The sequence below is a fragment of the Amblyomma americanum genome, chromosome 1 (assembly GCF_052857255.1).
Source record: "Amblyomma americanum isolate KBUSLIRL-KWMA chromosome 1, ASM5285725v1, whole genome shotgun sequence".
Taxonomy (NCBI): Eukaryota; Metazoa; Arthropoda; class Arachnida; order Ixodida; family Ixodidae; genus Amblyomma; species Amblyomma americanum.
Genome location: NC_135497.1, coordinates 245496258 through 245520676, shown reverse-complemented (window position 1 = coordinate 245520676; position 24419 = coordinate 245496258). Strand labels below are relative to the sequence as shown.

General features: G+C 47.8%; 1 pseudogene; it reads left to right on the top strand.

Annotated features, from left to right (window-relative positions):
- Positions 1-23673, top strand: part of LOC144116431 (uncharacterized) — a 32999-nt pseudogene extending 9326 nt beyond the window's left edge.
- Positions 23674-24419: the final 746 nt, after the last annotated feature.

The window sequence follows — 24419 nt, the reverse complement described above, 5'->3', positions numbered from 1 at the left end:
ATGAAATGACCTCTTTGTAAATCTGTAAGCTGGGTCTACTCCCGTACTTACGTATTCAGAACAGTACCTGCACATAAGAAGAAAAACACCGTTGCAGTACTGAACCCGTGCAACTACTTGGTCGTAATTTCTGAAGCGCAGGCGCAGTTTTGAACATGTAAATTTAGTAGACAGCCTTGCCGCGTGAAGCTATCTCATACCTACTGCGACATGCAGAGGCAGCCTAAGTATGGAGCATTGTTCAGTGAAATCATTTTTCTATGCTTTTGCATGTAGTTATCCAACTTTCAAAGTGCATTCACACCTCTGAGCTGCCGCCTTGGAAGACAGGGAGGTCTTTCCTGCGCCTTTGTGGGCTGTCAAGTGCTGTGTGCTGCGATGTAACACCGAGATCTTTAGGCGACATTTTGACACCCGAAATTTTGCGGTATCGCTGCAGAACAAAGGAAAAAGAATATGTTGCCAACTATTTCACTACGCTTAAGGATTTCTCGTGGACAAATGGAGGCGAATGTGTTGTTATAATGGGCACCGTAGGGAGAAATCTATGCGAAAGTGGCGCCTGTTCGAGCGTTCTGACGATTCAGTTTTGTTACGGTGTCGCCATGCGGCACAATGAGGTTTAACGGCCTCGATTTTATTGATGCATGTATACAAGGGGCTTTATCAGAACGTGCTTCTGCTGCAATCACGTCATGCTTTTCTGTCATGCTCCCTATTTTGTTTTCAGGGACATGCAGGCCAGCTGGGACCCAAAGGGTTCCCAGGTCCTCGCGGTGTCAAGGTATGACTTATTGAACGGCATACACCTGTACATTCTCTGATGATACCAGTAGCTGGAGTACCCATAGAACACGAGCATGGAAATATAACCCACTGATTGGGCCATATTTCAGAGACTAGCAGACTGTTACGTCGCCTGCGGCATTCACACCAACAGCTCAGCGGTGCTCAAAACGCGAGCATAGCAGAGACCAAAAACAGGTTGCCCGGCGCCGCCGATAGCTGACATCCCGGCTCATAGGCGGCGCCACCGTCTGTTAACCTGCCTGTAGTAGCCGCAGGGAATATCCAGGTTCGGGAGGGGCGACTTATCAACTTGTGTGATGAAAGAGCTCTGTTGCACGTTTAGTGTGCCGTCTCTACTCAGCCCACTTATTTTCCAAATTACGGCTCACGCTGCCTTATTTCTTGAACACATGCTAGGAGCAGCATGATGACAAGCGAAATTGGCAAAATATATCCAAACCGAGATAATATTGTAACAGTTGTTACACTGAAAAGAACTGCAGCGGCTGAACGAGGGCACCAGAGAAACGGACCCTGCACCTGTTCTACGCGCTGTTATTCCCAGCAGTATGTACCAACTCGCTCAACTCTCCGTTTTATTGAAGTTTATTCAGTTTCCTGTAATCAACGCAGAATCGCAACGTGTTGTCTTTCTTTTTCACCAGGACCACCGGCGACGCCCACGGACTTGTTGACGGCTGTATAACGTCGTCTGCAAGCATTTCATCGACTTGCGTCCTAATAGCTTCGCGCTCTTTAGGCGAAACGCGGTATGGACGCTGACAAACTGGTGGCCTGGCCGAATCGGTGACAATGCGATGCTTGGCTACCGGCGTACGTCCGACCTTGGAGCTCGCCGCGAAATCAATCTTTAAAATCAAGTAGCAGCGACGACAGAAGGTTCTTCTGATGAGGTGACAACTCCGGGTTGATTTTAACCTTCTGAAGGGCGTTACTTGGTGCGGCATCGTCGTGAAGATTCACCTGTACGGGGCACAGATTCGGCAACCTATCCATGTCGTCGAGGAAGGCGACGGCCGTTCCCTTGGCGAGGTGCTGAATTTCGTTCGTGAAATTCGTCAGAAAAACTGTCGCACAGCCGTCATTCAGTTCAACAAGGCCGTGCGCGATAGCCACACCCTTCTCGAGCAACAGCGAAGGGTGACTGTCCGCAATACCTTCGTAGTCGTGAAACGAGTCGTTCCTCACTAACACCAGTACAGTGGACCGTGGTGGCAGCATGACGTCGTCTTCGACTATACGCAGAGCGTTGACTCCTGGGCCTTCTGTGTTACTGTGCGCCACGGCTTCCTTCGTCGAAAATGTGACTCGTGCCTCGTGTAGATCGATCACAGCACCGTTTGCCTGTAGAAAGTCGAGGCCCAGGATCAAATCTCTCGAACACTCGCTCAACACGACGAATTCACCCACGTAGACGAAACCGCGGATGCCGACTCGGGCTGTACACCTTCCGGCCGGGCTAATGAGGTGACCTCCAGCCGTGCGAATGCTAGGGTCCAACCATGGTGTCAAAACTTTGCTCAATTCCTGGGCGAGGGTGTGGCTCATCACGGAATAGTCAGCCCCAGTATCAAGTAAAGCGATGGTGTCAGTTCCGTGAATCGTCACACGGAAATCAGAAGTAGCGCGTCGGATGCTGTCGCTACCCTGCCCCGGTGAGGAATCAGCGTATCGGTATATCGGCGGCGGAGGATCTTCAGTTTTCCGAACAGCAGCGGCCTTGCCTGCGGAGACCGCTGGAATTAGTTTTCCCGGCGTGGACTAGGAGAACGCCGCTAAGGGTAGCCGGCGTCTCGGCGACGGCTTGGGGAACGGTAACGCAGCGGAGATGACGACCTAGGATCCTAGCGACCGTATGTCCCAGGCCTCTGACGGGCCGACCGGTGAGCTTCAGTTTCAAATGGTCGTTCGCCATTCCGGGGGGCAAAGGTCGTCGGGCGCGAAAACCACGCAGACCCACTCGGCGGTACGGGCAGGCCCTGTAAAGATGTCCCGCCTCACCACAGTGGTAGCAAAGGGGCCGCCGGTCCGGTGCACGCCACACTTCACACTTCCGTGGCCGCTGATAAGCTGGTCGAGCAGGCACAGGGGAAAGACCAGACTGCTGCGCTGCGTGAGTCGCGGTATTCACGTCGTAGCCTGGCGTTGGGGCCCGGCAGAGGACAGATGCATAGGTTGGTCTGACCTCAGTCTGTCTTGGGATCTCAGGCAGTTGTTGCTGCTGTGCTGCTAGGCGCACCTCGTCCCGGACGACTTTAGACAGCGATGTAACAGACGGCGCGCTGGGAGGCAGCTGGAGGGCTTGTAATTCCTCCTGACGATCAACCTGATTAGGTCCTGCAAAACGGCCGCATCACTCCCTAGCGGCATCGAAGAAACAGCGGGCCCAAGCGTGCTTACATCCCGATTGTATTGCCGGGCTCCTTGCAGGAGTGTCGTGTCCATGGTAGTCGCTTCCGTGAGGAATTCGGCAACAGTACGCGGTGGACTGCGCACAAGACAGGGAAAAAGTTCCTGCTTGACCCCGCGCATGAGGTGGCGAAGCTTCGTCTCCTCCGCCATGGATGGGTCAGCACGCTTGAAGAGGCGCGTCATGTCCTCTACATACATGCAAACGCTTTCGTTAGTCCGCTGGTGACGGGAGCGAAGCGCAGCTTCAGCTTTCTCCCGGCGGTCTGCGTTGGGGAATGTAGCAATGAGATTTTGGAATGTCTCCCAGGTGGACAGGTTGCTCTCGTGGTTCTCGTACCATGTCCTAGCGGAGTCCTCGAGCGCAAAATACACATTATGGAGCTTACGGTCGTCGCGCCAACCGTTGCAGCGGGCGACCCGCTCGAAGGTGTCCAGCAAGTCTTCCGCATCTTCGTACACGTCGCCGTGAAAAGATGGCGGCGTTCGCGGCATGTGGTAGAGGATGGGAGCCGGGAACCTACTGTCTGTGGCCATTTCCGGTGGGACCGTCGGTCGAGGCTGCGTCTTCCTCGTCGGGTTGTCAAGAGGCCCGAACTCAGGTGTCTCACCGCGGAGGCGGCGGCTTGGGCGCTGATGGACCGGTGTGAGTGCCGTCTTTATCTCGTACGCGTACGCAGGTCGGGAAGCGTACACAGCACTGCTCCACAAGATGTGTAACAGTTGTTACACTGAAAAGGAACTGCAGCGGCTGAACGAGGGCACCAGAGAAACGGACCTACACTTCAGCGTCGTCTACTTCTAGAGGCTGCGATCTCTTTCTTCTTCTACTTCCAATCCTCGTGTCAATATACTCATCAGTTGCTTTTTCAGAATTTACTGATGCCAACATGCCTGCAGAAATGACGCGGTTAACATCAGAAAATATCGTAAGTGAGACCACTCCTCTAAATGTGACGTTTATCCGAAAGAGCGGTCAACCCTTAGGTTCATGACATAATTGCCGAGATTCATTGCCGAAGCAACACAAGTTGCGTGGCTAGGAATTCAGCATGAAAAGAAAAAAACAACCGAAAATGAATATTTTCGTTTTAACAATGTATTTTTATTGTGATATTTTCGAACACAACGTTCAGATTTTGTTGCCAACAGAGGGAGCCAGACGATCAACATGGTGACAAATGCCGCCGAACTAAAAAAATAGACAACTACAACATGAAATTTGTTTTTAGCTGAATCGGCATTTACCGAAGCGTCTCGATTTTGATGTAAGCTCCAGCACATATATAGTAGTGAATTTTGCAGGGCGTAGGGCGTATGAAAAGACTAAGAAGAACATGACGTGTGACAAGCCTCATTAATTCGCGGTACGGTGGTGCAAGGACGTGACAATCCGGGGTGCCCACTTGACTCTTCGGTTCGGCATGCGATGACGTCGATTGCGCGAGGTGCTCTTCTCGCGCCAAGCTTTTCCTTTGAGAGCGACAGGGCACCGCTCCAGTCGAGATGTGTCACTGTCCCTAGATGCCATCGTGCGCTTACATCCACATAATCAGTATAATCAGTGAGGACGAAAGCACAGAATTCCTTCCTCGCCATGAGAGACTTCCGGAGATGGGAGCGCAGGATGCGGCACTGCTGACGGTTGTGTTGCCTGTTTCTTTTATCAAAGTCTGCATGCTGTTCATGTTCACAGGACGTAAACAAAGGCCTTTTCTCTATTTGTTTCTGCCTTTAACATACCACTTTTTCACAATTTGCATCGCGAAAACTGAACGTGCTCACAACAAGGCCCTGTTTAGATGAGGGGAACTTAAGGGCGAGTTCCTCTGATATGACGGAGAAACAGCGCAGCGGCGCAAGAACAAAAGAGAGAAAAGATACCGTCGTCCACATAATCAGCGACGGTGACGCGGAGAATGCCCTTCTCGATATGCGCTCTTTTGGTCCTTGTGCCGTATCGCTTTTTCTTCAAAATGCTTAGATTTCGGCCAAGAAAATGTTACCATCACCACAGCGCTCTCTATAACGATCAACAGCTGAACTTGGCTAGTTAATGCAGCGAAGATGCCCACGCTTGAAGCAAGTACCGAACACATTTGTACGCAGCCTGCGATGTGACGAGTACGCGCATCTTCTACGCGCGTTACGAGGCAGCAGGGCCAAGGTCACATGACCTGGCGGCGTCATCACAACCTTCTCCCCTAATTATTAGCACACGGAGCACCTTCTCAGGTGACGGTTAAATTAATGACTGATTAACGGTTCCTGGGGAAGAGCCATCTGGATCGCACAAGTCACACCGGAGGCAGCCCCTGCCATCATAGGGCAGTGGAGCATAACTTAACCTCTGCACCTACGCGTCAGGAGCGGTATGAGGACTCCCAGGGATCTATGAATGTTAAGTAGAGACAGACAAACACCGAATTTATGGGCATTGACGCATTAAACATCGCATCATAGCCTTAAACAGGGGTTTAATGTCCCCTGAAATTTTTGGGTGCCATGACAGTCTATAATGATGCAGACAACCGGAGAAATATGGTTGATCTCACCCTTCCTTCTGTTCTGGACAAAAAGCGCGGCTTTCGAGTTGCATAAACCTCGAATCCGGATAACTCGTTCTGGCAACAGCATTTCTTCTTGAATCGACTGGCAAAATATTCCACTTGTACTAGTAATCAAGGTTTAAAACTGCGCAAAACGAACAGCACAGGAAGTAAGGAAATGACCACGACACAGCAGGCGCAGACTGCGCCGTCTGGGCCCATGGTGTCGTGGTTGTTCTTTTCTTCGTCCTTTTGCGCGCTCACTTACAGTCCTCGAAATGAATCAACACGCCTGCAAGAAAGTCCTACTAAATCGTACTAGTATTTCGCCTTTGCGGCAGGCTTCACAGATATGGAAAATTGATTCTTAGTACCGCTGTGGTGTCTTCCTTGTCACGAGTGGCAGACCCAGATGTGCCATGAAGTGGCGGCTTTTGAACGCCGTGGTACAAATGTTGATTATGGCATCCCTTAAACGGCCTTTGAAAGACTAAAGGTAGTTTTACAGCTGCCAGTATGTTAACGAAGGTCTCTATAGTGTTGTGAACGACATCATCGAATGACGTAATAGAAACCTTCCACGGTGGCTTTCTGCAAAAGAACGTGAGATTCAGGCGGGCTGACTCATGTTGGCCTCGGGATGGACCTGCGAGGGGGAGGCGCCTTTATTTTCAGAAGAACGCTGAAAGAATCTATCACATAGTGGCGGCGCTGAGAGGAGGAGAGTCAGTTTGCGCTGTTCTGATTAAGAGGCAGCAGACTAACACAACACGGAAATTCAACAGTCTAGTTTAGGCCATCTTGGAACCAGTTTGGGTTCACCATGTATCACGGTTTAGCGGAAGCAGTCAATGAGCCCGGTTGAAGCGCGTGCACCAGTCTTTCGCCTCTCGTAGGTGCCCTTGATCTCTCTGAAGCTCCCTCGAAGTTGCCCGTCTCCGTCCTCGTAGTGGCGCACCCCCAACGCGGGCGAGCCCTTTCTCGTCAGCCGCGTCAGCGTTTTATGGGAATCTGGTGGTCCAGGAGGTCCTCCATGGATGGTCCAGCGGGTTCCGCACCTTCGTCCGGAGTTTCACGAGGGATGCACTCGGAGCCACCTTCTGGTGATGTGGGCGGCTTACGGCGTGGGCGCCTCACTCCCCTCGGCGGCAGTGCGCGGAGGCTTGGTTCGCCGATCCTACTGCAGGGTTTGGGCTGTGTTCCCACCACGCGTGAGGGTCCCGAGGCGGGGTAGAGCCGGCAGGTGCCACAAGCCCTCGCCTTCACCTTCATAGTGCTCGCAGCCGTCCGCGTCCACTAATGGCCCCGGCTGGCCGGCTGGAGCGGAGGAGTTGGGGCAATCAGAGGGCTTCTTGAATCTTTTGTAAGGTGATTTACCGGTGACCAATCGTCGTATTTCTTCAGAATGATCTTCTATATCTTCCGGAGTCGCTCGTTGATAGAATTCGTTCAAAATGCGCGCCCTCTCCTCTTCCGAGATATAGCCATCTCCTCCCGACGCCATCTTTTCGCGGTGCCTGTTCTGACGCTTCTGTTTCTTCCTTTCTAATAGCTGTCGGCTCTTCCTCTTCATTCTTGGTTGTTCACATCCGTGCCTCGGCGACGAGGTTCCAACGCGCCGCTATACACAGCCACTTGGCAATCTCTTCAGCAACAAAGGACCGATAACGCTGTCTGATGTCTTCCCTCATGTCTCGCCAACCCATCTTTGCACGAACCAGACTAGTGGAAATGTAACGGGGCGGAACCAGTCATTTTAGCGCGGATGCGGAAAGCAGGATATCAGACTAGGCCTTCTTGCTGCAGGCCAAAGAGATGCCGATGGAAGGCAATTTACTTTTGAGCCGAAGTATATTTTTTTTATTTATTGTTCCTCGCTGAAAAGCAGTTAGCCGAATAAATTCGAAAATTTATTGCGCCAGCATTCTCATCCGGCGCCATCTCTGTTAGGTACGAAAATATGGGCAGGCGCACGTGCACACTAAGCCGTCACGTGTACGCTTTAACACTAAGCATTCGCCAGCGGTGTTGGTTACAGGGGCGCCCAAGAGTTTGGGGTGGAAATAAAATTATTTGCTTAAGTTCTAAAATTTCGTGGTGTTAAGACGTGCAGCTAGCTGACTGAAAACAATAGCCATCACTTCCTCTTCGCCTCGGCGCGGAGCATAGAACGCTCTCAAATTTTGACAATTCACATAACGGACTGCTACCCGCGAGACTGCAGACTGCTGGTCTAAAACTACAAGAGTCCTGCTGGCTCGCTGCGCACCTCGCACTCGCGGTCCGCCAGCTCACTGATGACAAGTACGTCGCGGTTTATGAGTGTTCCTCAAAAGTTGAAAGCAAAAGTGACTGGAAGTTTAGGCCTTTTGGTAATGTAGATTCACGAGATTTCTAAGGCGATGCCAAACTCTGAGGCTATAGTATGAGGGTAGTAACTGCGTTTCGTATGCGGATAAGATTTATTGAATGCACTTCGCTGAAATCGCTCGAGGGGCCGGCTGCACTAATTAGTCGCGGCGGGTGTGGGCGTGAGTGTAGGATGGGAGGGGGAGGGGGGAGGTGCGTAGGGGTGCAGTGTATGCATGCGTCCCGTGCGGCGCCACGCACGGTCAATCATCCATCCACTTAAGAGTTGCAGTTTGCGGGGACAGCGCGGACGACGGCACGATCTCGCAAAACACCAGTAGAGCTCCCGTTGCAAAATATTGCGTAACGTCGCTTCTGCATGCATGTTGAGTATGCTAGGTTACTTAAAACAGTGTGGTTTGTTTTCCAGTGCACCTGTGGATGGTTGCAGGCTTAAGAGAAATGTAGCATACTTGAAGGTGTAGTTGTAAGCACGCATGTTTCTAGGGCACAAGAAATGTTGGATATGCTTAACTCTAAAAGAAAAAAAGGACTTTTCCCATGCACTTCAGCCCAGAAGAGCCGTGTTTCAGGTAATGTGAAATCTTTTAAACATTTGAAACTTGGTGAGTATTCGCCGGTGCGGGAGATTGAACCCAGGCACCCAACGGATGCGAGGGGGGATGATTTAACAGCTTGGTCACCGCTACAGTGTGGGCACCTTAGCTCGTACTCGGGTCCGCGCTCGCACGGGCTTGCAGTCTCCACATTTCCCCCCTTCTTCTGTGATGGTGTGCTTCGTGTTTGGTTGCCACGTCACGAGCAATAAATGTCTGCGCCCGTTCGCACCCTACGTCCTCGTTCCTTACGTACGCATAACGGCCTCCCATGGAACGTGTGACATCCCCGGGTAGAAGAAAAGGCAGATACTCATTTTCATCTGAGGTAGAGATGAAGACATTGCGTAGATGCATCGTCACTGTTTTGCCACGCTACTGCTCTCTACTTACGTTACTAAACGAGCCCATAAGGGTTTGTTTAGTGAGAATGCTTGCTGTCTACACATGACTACATAGCGGCAGACCACGCCTGCATTCCTGCAGTGGGGTAATCCAGGCATAACACGGATCAGATCGCAGCTCTTTATAACTGCCATGAAATCCACATAGGAGCCCTCGATCAGAATATAGGCTCCTTCGATTGTTATGGTCAAGAGACATCGTATCATTTTCGACACTGAGCGAGCGAAGCTGCGCCTTTATCACCGGGATGCGGACTAACGTCTGAAGCTATCACATCAGCTCAATGTGATAACTTAGTGTTCTTTCAGGATCAGGGCGTTTATTCAAAGCTGCGTAATTTTCTGAGCAATTTCTCTCTTTCGACTCAAGTCTGCTCTTTGGGGCATCAACCAAAAACGGCGCCTGTCGCGCCGGCGGCGTCGCCACCGACCACCGCTGTTACTTCAGTGTGAGTGTGACGTGTCTAATAAATGTGACGTGTCCGTGCAATAAAGCAGAGTTGAGGTTGCTTGCACCGTTCTCCCTGTTTCCTCCTTCGTCCCTTGTGTTTCACTTGGTTACAATAAGCATTGAAGTACAAAGCACCAACTAGCCCCACTTCCCCTGTTAAATTTAGTCGGTACTACCGCCACCCCTTCCTGGTCTCCTGATCCTCACCTTTTACGAGCACCAATGGCGACGACCAGCAGCACTTTCCATGTATGATACCACGTACGCACACTCCTCGCGTTTTTACGTTGGACGCCATTGGACGCGGGGAATGAGATGTAAAGCTTTGTTTTGCTTTTCCTGTGCAGAGCTGCTGTCGCTGACTTCGTCCTTTTCTAGAGCACGTGCAGCGCACCTCAGAAGGCCATTTTTTTTCCGCGCACCTGTAACTAGTGCCCTGCAATGCATGAAATGATTTGACCACAAGGCGCAAGGTCGGGTTTTATTGTATAGCGACTGAGAAGGGGCTCGCCGTACTGCTGGAGCTTTTTTTTTTTACGTTGACAGTTGCTTCATGTCGCTAATGTAATGAATTATATATGTGAAAACCGCTTTTCGAGGTGAATAAGGTTTCAGTGATGGTGTGCCTATGCCCACGTAACACACGTTTCGCCGCCCACCGGCAGACCCGGCGCTTCCGGGTGCTGTATGCGTGTTGTTCTCCGTGCATGCCAGGCCTCGCTCCGGTTGCTCGATGTCCGCTTCTGCTGAGGGTCTGCCCTGCCCGGACACAAAGTGTGTGCCTGCGTGCGCGCTTCTCTGTGAATATGAAGTGGTTTTCCGCACACGCGTCTTAAAGGGAAACTGAGCACTAATTCATACAACATTTGTACGGAGTCAAATCAATTCCATGGCATTTTCAGGCTATGGCGGTCAAGGCAGAAAAATACTCAGGGATCATAGACTGGAAGGGCTTGGCGTTGTAGCCAAGCCTCAGGGTTCTGACTGAAAAACCTTTGACGCACCGCTGTTCGACTACGAATTCTGACGATGGTAGAGGCACCTGTGATTCATTTTTTAACATTTTTAGGCTCATAAAAGTGGCATTTTCTCTCATAGCCCCTTCTTTGTCAGAATTCCGTAAGCTGCAGTCCAACCTCAGTTTGACCTGAGTGTACCTTTGACACGAAACTATCAAGAATCTCCTGCGACACGAGAGGTTAGGCAACTGTCTTGAGATACTGTGACTCTGAATTAATGCCGTGCTCTAGTCATGAATGACAACTCCTGTTTATACTTCTTCTCTACCCCTCAGAAATTCAAGGTGACGACGGTCCACGTGGGCTGCCTGGTGACAAAGGGGACAAAGTGAGTGTCTTTCTGGCGGCGCAGCGGAAAGTGTTCTCGTTGATGAAGAGCTTTTGTCATTGTGTTTATTCGCGCGTACGCATGCACAACTTTATAACAGTGATTTGTATAGGCAGGAATGCTATCGTTATGAGCTTTATGCATTTTTTGGAGCGCTATGGATTTCCTGCCTTACCTTTCTTGGTGACGCCGAAATTGGTGCAGCGTTTGTTCTGACACGTGCTACCCGTTATCACAGGGCTCACCCGGGGCCGACAGCCAGAAAGGTGACCATGGGCTGCAAAGTGACGCGGGGCCTCAGGGCATCGAAGGTGTCCAGGGGATAGAAGGTCCTGAGGGTCGGAAGGGAAGTATACGTCAGCCGCGTAGCTATTTTGTAGGCACAGCCTAGTTACGGTGCGGTGCTGCGAAAGTCATCAAGCCCTATTCGCACTGCTTGTATTTATTATTCGAACAACACTTGGTCTTTTAGCGATGCCGGCTTGCTTTTGCCGCTTATGAACTTAACTGAGATCTTGCAACAAGGAAGAAAAAAATCGAAGGTATTCGACTAACTCTCTGGCACGGCTGTGTACTGAAGGACCACAGAGCCAAGGAAACCATATTTCTGCCTACTCCAATGCAATTTTGCACATTGATGAAATTTTTCAAGCCACGTGGGAAGCCCGGCCAAGCCGGGTCGGTACATACTTTGTCCCAACTACATTCCGTCGTGTAATGATCACAGGAACAAGGTTAAAGAAATATACTATAGAACAGACCTCTTCAAAATGTCCTTTTTCCCCGAAGTATCAGGGAATGGAATCTACTTGATGTTGCTGTTGCAACTGTCGTATCAAATGACTCTCTTGCTTCTATGCTGAATTGATTCCAGTGTTGCATATTTTTATTGTTGATGTAATTGTTGTATTTACGCTCTTGCTTTGTGTATTTTACTCCCCCCCCGTTGTAATGCTGTAGAGGTGCTGATAAATGAATAAAAACACATAAATAAATAAACTACGTTTGCGGGCATTATGCGGCACATTCTCCGAGGCTCAGAATTTTTGCAGATTTTTTTTAATTGTGGAAATATTGTAAGATACTACTAAAGAAATATAAAAGGTAACGGTCTACTCTTCCGATGCTAGTAAAATTTTTATTTTAGTTTGTCCATCGCTCGCATCGAATATTTGAAACTGCTTTAGAGAACCAATGGGGAACGTTTTTGGGAATAAGAAAAACGTTAACAGCAAAAAAAGTACAAGTCTGTCGACGGGCGATAATCGGATACATTGATTTCTATAGTGAAATCTTACTGTACATGAAAAAATGGCGTTCATAAGCTATTTCCAGTAGACACATTCGCTTGTCTAGAATTTCTGGGTATTCAAAAATGAAACTTCTGCGGGGAACATATGGCACATTCTTCGAAAATTTCGTCCTCGGGAAGGCCGTACGACAAGGTTCAGTGGAGGTAAATTGAAGCTATTAAGATTAACTGTGGGGCTGGGCGGCCCAGGACCGATCTAGCAGCACCAGGCAGATACTCAGCCAGCGCTCAGAACGAAGCCGTGACCGGTGGCTTCGCTGAGGACTGCGCTATGCCTTTTTCGCCTCGCTATTAGAGCAGAGCATTTTCGCCTTTTGCTTTCTCTCCTGCTTTGTGCGCTACATTTTTCTTGAATCTGTCGCAGGGGTTCGAAGGACCATGGGGAGAAAAGGCGCCACCGGTGGAACCAGGAGAAAAGGTGGGGCACTTTTATGTTCACTTACGCACAGGGAGACGGATTCACAAGGTGTTTGAAGTGTAAGATCTGCAAGTGACTGGGCTTCGCCTCGGCTGTGAACGGGTGTTGGCTAAATTTGGTGTGACCTAAGCCACACATTGCACGTTTTTTCAAATCCGCACCTGGATGTTGCTGAAGCATATCTACCGCAGGCCATTGTTCTTCTGAAATCATGTGACTAGGAAGTAATCAGGCTTCTGCATGATTTTCGAAGGAAACGGTGGGCAATCGGCCAGTTATAACGAAAAATGCAGGTTTATACTTCTTTACAATATAACCAGGAACACAACTCGATGCATTTTTGTCCCGAATTATTTTTTTTTTTACGATTGACCGCATTTTAATTTTTCAGTGTTTTATTTTGCCCAGTAATTTATGGACACGAAAAACACGGGAAGATGACGGAAAACACGCCCAGTTGACTCTCTCAGTTGTGTGTGGGATTACCTTGGATACCTGTGCGCGTGTGCAGTTCGGCTTGACAGCACTACCCGCGCTCGCAGTAACTTGGGGAAAGCGCAGCTCTGGAAACACAACAGGCACTATTGACACAATCGTAACTACTAGAGAAATGTACGGATAAGGACATAAGCAAAAAGTGCACTCTGTTGCGTTTTAAATTCAATCGCGAATTTACTATCGGAGGGGAAGAAACACTTTGTCCACGAGAGAGCGCATCAACGTCCAACACCAGCAAGTAATTTCAATTAGGTAACTCGTGATAAATGTTGAAAGGCAATAGCGCGCTCCGTTCACGTTTGTGCGGACGTTTACCTTTGAAAGGATACCCAGGCCTACTAGCAAAAGGATGTTTATGAGCCGCAGATTCGGAATTTGCGCCGTGTACACAGTCCGCTGGGCGTTGCGCGTTCGCTTGTGTTCTGTCGACAATGCAACATGCCACAAGGCTGCTCCGTAATGATGGGGTTAGTGGGGAAAATACAAGTGTGCTGGTTTATGAGGCACGCATGCATTACGCCGCCAGGCGAACAATTCCTGACAAAGGCTGTGCGATTTGTGCTGATAAGCACGAGTGACGCTCAGACAGCCAGGTGCATGCGCTATACGAGTCAGGATGCTCTGGAGTCGAAATATATTGGAAAGTGCACGTAAACTAGGAAATAGAGTGGCTCTGCCGCTCACGAATACGAAACGATTTCGACAGTGTACTCGGATCTACCCTACTAACCACAGTGGATGAAGTTACACATTTATCTGGGAATCCTTGTATCTCAGACTGTATACTGGAAAAACCACGTTTGGCAAATTTGTTCAGTCGCTGAAAAGAACCTGCAAGTTTTTCGTCAAAATTTAAAACTTGACTCAAAATCTATCAAATTAACAGAGTACCTAACGAATCGCCAGGTGTATACGCCATCCATTACACAGGAGATTAACAAAAATGTATAAAAGCATGTAAAGCAGAGGTTCTAAATACAGGGTTGGTCACAGCATCCAAGCCACAGGCCTTGCTATCGTGCCTTTATTTAGACAGTATACTGCAGGCATACCATACCAAAGCTGAATAGGTCAGTGCATTAGAGATGATGCATACGGGGTGTGTCACCTAATATATTCAGCTATTTTTATAAATCGGCTTTTTTAGCTAGAAGAGTGCTTTTTGTGGCATTGCATCGTCAGCGGTGCAGCTGTCAGAATATGCTGCTAAGACGTGCTAACAGGCTACTTAACTAATATTGAGTAGTTAACTTTTTAACTATTACCGTTAGGCTCCTCAATTACTGAGAGGCGAGTAGCCCGCCGTAGGTATTATTGGTATGAGAATTAGAATTTCGAAAACTCTGTTGCACTCGGTGCTATGGCCGGGAAAATTTTGTCTATTTCGACGAGTTACGTGCAATGTAGAGGTTGCTTTGCCTGAAAGCTTTTCGAAAGCGCATGTACTCTGGCGCAATATAGGCAGAATTTGCTGGGCCACAGCTCCGAAGGCATCTGAGTTTTCGAAATTCTAAAAACTGATATGAATATTACTTACGAAGGGCTACACGCCTCTCGATAAGTAAGGAGACTAACAGTAAGAAATAAAAAGTTAGCTATTGAATAATAGTTAACCAGCCTACTAGTTTGCATGTCTCAGCTGTTTTCTGGGGTGCTACACCACAGACAATGCTATGCCGAAAAAAACCGTTCTTCTAACTCAAAAAGCTCATTTTTAGAAAACTGCGGTTAACATGGCCAAGCTTCAGGCAGTTTCATTGGTATCCTTCTGCATTTTATTCTGTTTGCAATTTCGAGGAATATCCCCACCATTTCACGCATATACTTACTAGAATTTTTTTGTTTTAAACAAAAACACCAAGTGTATGACAGGTGCCGATCTATTATTTAGGCGCGCTGCTAATATATGTCCTCATACGAAAACGTATCTCGGATGAGAGAACGGTTACGTAAATAGTATATTGAAGGTTATACTAACGTAACATCTGGAAGCGGACAGGGCATTCAAAGAAATAGCTCTGCAAATCTTTTCGCCCATTGCAGGACCAATTGGACCTGGTAAACTCGCCGAAGTTTACTTCTAAAGATACCTAAGCGGCTATTAATTCTAGACTCCTGGAGCTCGCCTAAATACTAGGCCATATCATTACAAAATGCAAACCGTATTATTACAAAATTCAACTGTTCGTCGAAAGGTAGCACTGGTTCAAGCCGTTGCCTTTCTTCCAATTGGAAACTGTGGGTGCCGGAAGCTTTTGACTTGAGCTGAAAGTGGAAGCGTGAAGAGGAGAGATGTATACTGGTTGCATTTGTGGTATAACGAGACAAACATCACAGTGTAGTCGGTAGACGACCATAAAGAAAACTGCTTAAGCACAACTAATCACTCCTGATCTTTGACAGGTCAGGAGCTAGAGCATAGCTTAAAGCTACAATCTCTGGGCTCTCGCGGCTAAGGAAAGCACCTACTCAGTATTCCTTTAACGTCCCGAAGCTTTTGAGCAGACATGAGATCGCAAACCACACGAGTTTGCATTTCGACCCGCGACAGTGGCTAAGTGGTTATGGTGATCGGCGGCTGTGCCCGAAACAGCGGGCTGGAGTCCTAACCTGGCGATAATGAAGGCGAAATGCAACATCGCCCGCGCGCTTTGCGATGAGAGTGCATGTTAAACAAACCAAGGTGGTCGAAATTAATCCTCGGCCCTCAACATCGGCGTCTCTTCATTGCCCATGTGTACCACACAACCCTATTTTTGCATTTACCTGCCGCCAAAATATGGACGCAGCAGCCGGGATCCTATCCCACGATCGTAGACTCAGAACATGAACGGTAAAACCACTGAGCCACGGCGGTGGCAACGAAAACATCTTGTGCAAGGTCAATAACCGCTGCCACCTTTATTTTATGATGTCAGCCCTTTTCCGTGGAGGCAGCAATTTTTTTTTTTGGTATGCAGCGAATCTTCACTATGGCTAAGTCGAAGGGGGTCCAAGATCATTTCGGTACGACCGCTACTTCATTACAGCCTCATTAACATTCGCCACAGCTGTCACATGTCAACGGGTATCCTGGCACCGTGTTGACCGAGGAACAAATGTGTGGTGTTTAGTCTGCCGCCGATCGGTGTTTGGGCAGTCTCCAACATTCTCACCAAACGCTCCCGACGCGGCCCAATATAGGTACACGATCTAAACATGTCAGCCTTGCCATCGCAGGCGCATTTATTTCCCGCGGGGCCTAGCAAATGAGTCTTGAAGGAATAGTCATAGAGGACGGGATGAAACTCATCCAGAATATTTGGCCCAACTTTCTCGGTTCTGAAGCAGATACGGACACAGGTGAAAGAGGGCGCGGCGGCGATTCCGCGGCTATATAGGCCGAGTTGGTTTTCTTCCCCGCATGACGCATGAGTTGCAGGCTTCACTGTAGGACAGTAATGTATTGCCGGGGACGAGTACACTAGACTGAGGTCTACCGCGGAACCTTTTATAATTTCTGAAAGCTCCCTCAACTGCTTCGCAGACATATGTCTGTTACCTTCTTTCCTGTTCCTTGCATACTGCGGGTGACGGCGCTAGTGATTGGCTCTTTGTTGCCGAATATTGCAGACGGCTGGCGCGCAGCGACGTCAAAGCCCCTTGCTACCTGACACTTTGTACCCGATGCGACCGCTTTGATTGTGGCCGCGTTCTGGTGAAGGGAAATCATCTTAGGGCTTTTGTTTTCCGCCGCTGTCACTAATCTTGACTTTGTGAAAGAAGCGGCGTGTTGATATCGTCAGGTCGCAAAAACCGAAACTCGTCTGCACACGGCACCGAAGAAGCACAGCGCGCTCCCAGCGAGCCATGCACATCGAGTGGGTTGGAGAGCGGGGGAGTGCCAATAAACTTGGCTACTCTGTCGAGATGCAGCAAGCAATGCGTGCCGTCTTAAGTGGCATTTTTGTGTGGGCCGCGGGCTCGAGGTTCGGTAAAAATGGGTGCGCGGGCATCTCGCGCCGAAGGCGACGAATGGTCCGAAGAAACGCTCATGCGGGCCTCATGCGAAAAGTTTTCCGTATGCTTGTGCGGCGTTGTAGCGAGCCCGTTATGCGCAGCCATTTCGATTTTGCGCATCGCATGGCTACGGAACTGCGGCGTGTCGTTTCAAATGGATAAACTCAGCATGAAATGGCCAGTGATGTTCACTTTCTATTCATGAAGTCACGTCGTAGCATATTTCGCTTCGTAAAAACGAGGTATTAAATACATGGTCTCCTAAGAGAGCTTCGAAGGGAAACAGGTATTCTTTTGTTATATCCATTATTTCGTTATAAACAGTTTCGTTAGAGCGATGTTTGACTATATAGCTTCAATTTGCTAAGCGTGTCAATTTCAGTGTTTGCCGTGCTTTTTCTTCAAGAAGCATTGTGTAGTGTGGGAACGGGAAGAATATCGGGAGAGCTGAGAAGCGCTAACCGCGTGTGGCAATAATTGTTGGCGACACTGTCGCTCATCACGTCGCTCAGTTTCTGGGTTTGCAGAAAATTTCGCTTATAGCCTGAAACCAGCTCGCGAGACTAGCTAATAACAGAATGCTTTGAGGGTATGTAACTTCCAATCTAGCTATTTTGAGAGTAAAGTTTGTTTTTCTAGCATGGTTTCAGCGGTGAAGCCGCTGACCCCTACTACGTCTGAGCCATGCATGAAAATAGTTCAGTAAATGATTGGTAAGATTAGAACAAGAAAGCCTGTTGTGTCGTATGTATTGTTAATAATAATACAAAGAGAAACGTCACTTATTGCAAGTCTCAGCACCGCGGAATGTAGTTTCACACCACAGCGCCATGTCTCTTAGAAATACAATGTGTTGCCAGGGGAATTCTCATCAGGGCTTTTATCGTAGTTTAGTGTTAAAAGGGGGGGGGGGGGAGGGGGGTACTAGCACCGTAATACTCCCCTGATGACACGAGGTGACAACGGTGAGGCGGTGCAACATAGCGGCACTGAAAATGCGCCGCTCTGTTGCTAAGTCTCGTTGCTTCGTGCGGGCGTACCTGGGGCCGCGGTAGACGACAGCCATCGCCATCGTATGTCCTGTCTCCAGGAACACCGCTTCATGCGGTTACCCCTTTATATCTGTCTCGGTGATGATACCACTCTGATGAGACAAGAAGTGTCACCTGTAGGATGAAAATAAGTAATTAGCCGCGCATTCTGCTGAAGCTTGTGTCGGCAAACCTTGAATGTAATCCTGAGATGAAACTTCATGAAGTTCATGAACATATAACGCTGTGAAGAGAGCGCACTTTCCTGGAGAACGTGAAGTCCAGAGCACCGGACAAACACCCCGGTGCAGCATGCTGCACTGTGGGAATATGTGCCCAGGATCTGCGTTCTTGTCGGAGCAGAAAAATAATCGACCTGGTCTTAAGGTTGTTCACACATCTTTCAGTAATGAGCGCTGCAAATCAGTCAATACGGTGCGTGCGTAAGAACTACGTCACTTTATTCTCGAACGTTGCAGCATGCAGGAGTCAAATCCTAGGGAAGCAAACTGTTGTTAGAGAGCATAGGGAGAATTTTGGGGGTGCGAACAAAGAGCCCTGAACAGGCACTCTGTACGGCACTCAGTGTAACGGACAGGTTAGTCAAACAAGGTGAATTGATTTTTTCCTAACTCGCATTGCGTGCGTGATTCCCAGGGTCCGCCGGGCTAAGGCCCTCAGTTTCCCCCAGAGATGCTGTTCCAGAGGGACCTGCACAACAGGTTCAAACGTAGCCTCGAAAAATTAGGCAACGCCTGCACGGAAGAAGACTACGCGGTCATCACTGGAGACGACGGCAATGACGACGATGGCAGGAACTCTAGGGCCGCCGCGGAGCCAGAGGACGAAGTGGCGTACGAAAAAATCAGCCGAACGTTGACGCACATCTTTGCTAACGTGTACATCTTGCGGCGCGAGAGAGAGCAGATCCGGTGCCCTGTGGGCTCCCGGCCCAACCCGTCTCGATCGTGCCGCGACCTGTGGCTCGCGCATCCAGACTCCGCTGATGGGTGGTACTGGGTGGACCCCAACTGGGACGTGCCAGACGACGCAGTGCGCGTCTTCTGCGGCATGCGCGCCGGCGGAGAGACCTGCGTGTTCGCCGACGGGGACACGGACTCGGCGCGCTTGTCCAGGTGGGTCGGCCGGAGAATAGAGTTGGCCAGTGCAGCGCATAACCCTGGCCTTTCATGGATTAGTTTAATAAGGTTATCTCTCCTCCGCCTTCTATCCATAGGTTCTTTTTTTCAGAATGACGGACAGCTTGTTTAATTTTCTTCTGCCGCTATATGTGTGATGCGATATTGTTTCGGTGTGCGAGATAAACGAATGTGCCTCATATAGCCGGACGGAACGTTGTGGTATTACAAGATGGCATTTTCATCACAAGGAGACCAAGATAACAAAAATGCAAAGGTTTCATCTTGGTCCCTTTTCTTTGGTAATGGTGACAAAGAAAGTGCAAAGAAAACGATGACAGGAAAAAGCGAGAAGCAGAAAAGACAGTCATTTAGAGCTATAGCTGGCCCCTAAAAAAATAGATAGAATGTGTGAAGTGGTTCATTATTCCCGACTAGACATTCCCCACCAAAAGGGTTTCCGTGAGAGCGTAGATTACAGTATTTAACATATCAGTTAAATAACACTAACGAATAAACTTTTTATTTTTGATTTTAGGAGCCAAGATTATATTGCGAAATTGATGTCCGTCAACATCGAAGGGAGCTGCCTTTTTAAATTTTCTTGATAGGCATTGTCTTTCGAAATAGCTTATGTCGAAAATACGCATTTGAAAGCGTGTTGAGTTGGCTTTTGCGCATTGCTTACTGATAAATTTAAGTCTCTTGCACTTCTTATGCATCAAAACAGCCGCATTTTGCGTATTTCATGATGTAGAAGAAGTTAACTTTTCGATGACGATATACCATGCGCAGCACCGCCATTATATAACTAGGAAATGCGGGAATGCCAACTCAGCGGGCTTTCAAAAGGATATTTTTCACGTTGGATATTTCAAACCACGTAACCGATTAAAAATATTAAAAAAACAGGGCTCAAATTTGATGCAGACAGCCATCAATTTCGCAGATTATTCTTGGCTCCTAAAATAAAAAAACAAGAAGATTGTGATTATATTTGAGCCAATTAATTGTCGAACTATGGATCCTTGTGAGGTACACAATATCCACCTTGCTGTACAGTCTAGGTCAACAGACCGCACCGATGTATCTTTCACTGTTTTTAAACACAACCCCAATATATATATATATATATATATATATATATATATATATATATATATATATATATATATATATATATATATATATATTTATGAAGGGAGCCGACAGTCACCGAAACCATGTTTGTTTTTTCTGCTGCTTTATAAGTAATTTTCTTTAAGCGATTTATTAATCTAAGTATTATTACCCACTGATAAGCATAACACATTAAAAAAAAATTAACGTTCCCCTATGCACCTTGGTTTCGGTGACTGTTGGCTCCGTTCATAAATTTCTCAAACGGGCCCCTCATTTCCTTTAACTTGTCTGCTAATAGCTTAAAGAGGGTCTTGGTTCTGGCAGTCTTGATGCCATAAGAAGCATAAGAGGGCTCTCGCACAGTTTCCACCCTCGCCGTTAGATGACGTTCTACGTCACGCTCGCGGTATTACAGGACGTGCTACGTCCGCCGCTATGGTCGAGGGTGGCGCTGGTGAACACTCTGAAGGCTCGCTTACACCGAGTAAACATAAATACCCACAAGAGCAGCAGATTGGACAGCCGTCGCCGTAGCTGAGTTGGTAAGAGCACCGGACGCGATATTCGGAGGTCGTGGGTTCGGATCCCACCGGCGGCATGGTTGTTTTTTCTGCTGCTTTATAAGTAATTTTCTTTAAGCGATTTATTAATCTAAGTATTATTATCCCACTGATAAGCATAACACATTAAAAAAAATTAACGTTCCCCTATGCACCTTGGTTTCGGTGACTGTTGGCTCCCTTCATAAATTTGTCAAACGGGCCCCTCATTTCCTTTAACTTGTCTGCTAATATATATATATATATATATATATATATATATATATATATATATATATATATATATATATATATATATATATATATATATATATATATATATATATATATATATATATATATATATATATATATCCAATGGTTAATAAAATCGCCCTGTATGTACAAGGAATCTGTTGGGCAAAATAAAAAGAAATAAAAAATAATAAGCCCCCTGCCTGCAGAGGGAAGCGAAGCCCGAGTGATGCCAGCTCAATGCCGATAGTTGAGAAAAAAACGACAATACTTCAGCCGCTAACATTGCACGGAAACCTTATCAGAGTCGCTGAAGGCAGCGCGTATGATTGCAATGTCTCCTCCATGTTACCAAGGCGCGCTGGTGGGAGAAGCCAGAGTCCGCCTCCGCTGCCAGCAATGCGTTCTCGTGGTTCAGCAGCCTTAAAGGCGGCTTCCGGCTGCGCTACCGAACCGTGGGGGACGTGCAGCTGCGCTTCCTCAGCCTCCTGAGCTCTGGCGAGTACCGGAACTTTACCTTCGTGTGCAACAACGTGAACGCCTGGTACAGCCAGCGTACCAAAGACCACGCACGCTCACTTCGCTTCCGGGGCCGCAACGAGGCGCAGATGAGCTTCGCGAAGAACAGTCCCACGGTACCCGTGGACGATTGCCAGGTGGGAACGCTTGCCGCGGACTTGAAGACGCTGCTTCTTTGCATGTATCTTCAATGCGCCGTTTTACTCCGTACATGCGACGAAGCTAAACGAAACGCGGCAGTAAGTATACGCGTGCACATCAGCGATGGCTGGTGCTTTTTGTGAACGTTCAGTCGTGCTCCGAAAGGAGTCAGTGAAAGGAGTGAACAGAGTTGTTATTTTCTTTCCTGGACATTTAAAAGTATTAGGCACTGCAAAGGCTGTAATTTTCAAATTTTACTCTGACTGCTTCTAACGATAGAGATAGGTGCATGCCCACTTAGAATAGTGGAGACCTGCATTGATAGATATGAATGCGCGGTTATCATTTAGCGCCGTCCAGAAAATCCCCAAGCGCATATTCAAAAAGACAGAATTATACACCTGGGACATCAAAACAAAACACAATCTCTGGCTACGTTACAAAGGTGGATGCCAGACATTATACCTCGCCCGATGCATTTTACTGTCGGGCTGTTATGCGGAGTTTTGGCCCTTACGGCTCCGATGATGTGCGGCGGAGTTTGTAAACAGCGTGGATTTGGGATGTCCGTTGGCAGAGCCTTCTCCGGAGAATGGGAAGACGCGGACAATAAAGAACAAGACTCACACACTACGAGGACTTGCGCTACGTCCGCTACAAAGCCGACTTGATCTTTCACTACAAGGCATTCAGGGTTAACCCAGGCCACATGGAAAATGAGGCCTTCTTGACGCAATAAGAAGTGACAGAAATTACGAAACTGAACTTTGCCGTGCTTGTTATTAGCCATCAATGAGAAAATTTACGGAACAGTGCCTCGTTGCACCTGAATTCACAGATTAGAGAAATCCAAAATACAGCCACACGAGGAGCGTTGTGAGTTCCCCCTATACATGGGGTGCGTGCTCTCGTCCTACACATATGCGATGTCTGTCATGATGATGACCATTTCTCTGGTAGCTGTAGAGGAAGTCGCATTTGAAAATGGTGAAGGTATGAAAGGGGATGGCTGGAGGAGGGGGAGGGGGAGTTTAGACGGTGTCTCACAAGGCCACTTCGAGCAAGTGTATGCCCCGCGTTCAGCTGCACATAGCAGCGGGTGCATTTGTTTAATGCGTGTCTTTCTGTATGGCGCTGCTAGACAATCGCTGTAGTCTCCCTGATCCCTGCTTTGCGTTCCGTCGCTCAAAATGTATCTGCAAACAGACGCAGTGAGAACCTTACAGACATCTAAATGACATCAATATTTTTATTTATTTCTTTTATTTCCAATACTGCAAGTCTCATTCTGAGACCATCACAGGTGGGCAATCAGTCGTACTTTGAGTTGAGAGTAACCAAAAATGCATCATAATTACATATTAGAAATAAAGTAGTCAAGAATTATAACAAAGGAAATAGCAGGTTAACATTCAATAACATCAAACTCAAAACCCTGAGTTGGAAAACAATCCTAATTTCATAATGTAATAATGGTGGTTCAGGGTAGCAGTTAGTTCAGCTGGTATAATATTTTACATCTGTATCAATGAACAAGCCAACAAAATTAAAAAAGATGGCCTCTTCGAGCAGGACACGCACATGCACGAAAACAAAGAGAAAATTACATGAGGATGGAACGTGAACAGGTTGCACTACCAGCTGGAAGGATGGACGACGATCACCGGGTTACCGCTTTGGGACAGGTTCCATTGCGTTGAGTTTAAAAAGGGAAATTGAGCTGGTGATGTATGAATCCAGTTGGTTTAATTTGCGCAGGACTAAAGCTGAAAATTAATGCTTGAAGGTGTCGGTACGACATGCGTATTCGTTCAGTGTATGATCGTGTTTATGCCCTGTTTGCCATGACTTTGAAAGAGACACATATTTCAGCGGGGTTATGTTGTAAAGATTGTGTAGCAACAAGAATAAAAACTTAAGACAATCTTTGCTCGCCTTAGATAATGATTAGAGAAGGCTGCAGGGTTGGTAAGAGAACTTGAATATTTGTATTTGTCATGGTTGAGCCTTACTACTTTTCGTTGAATCCTCTCCGGGTACATGGTGTTTGTTAGCAACCGATTGTGGGAACTACACAATGTTTGCATACTCTTGACCGGTCTCACGAACGCGGTAGAAGCCAACATTTAGAAGTTTTTGGTGCTAGTCGTAGGTTATCTTGAACACATTACAGAAAATAAGCAACCGATGGCAATTAGCGTTACTCCAACTGAAATATAACTGATTACAGTGGTCAATTATAGCCACAAAATAGTAACTGAAAAACCACAGAATATTAATTGATTATTGTTGCGTTATTTGCCTTCGAATGGTTATTACCATGGCACATATTTACTGAGGGTAAAATGAACTACTGAAGCTCAATTGCTCAATATGCTAACGTGATAGCGTTAAGGCTCCAGTTCCGCAGAAAATCTGGCGTCATCAGCGTCGGCGCTGTGAGCGAAAAATCACCGGAGAAGCAACCTACTTCGGCCACCTAGGTCACGTGACCTTGTCGTGTTATCTCA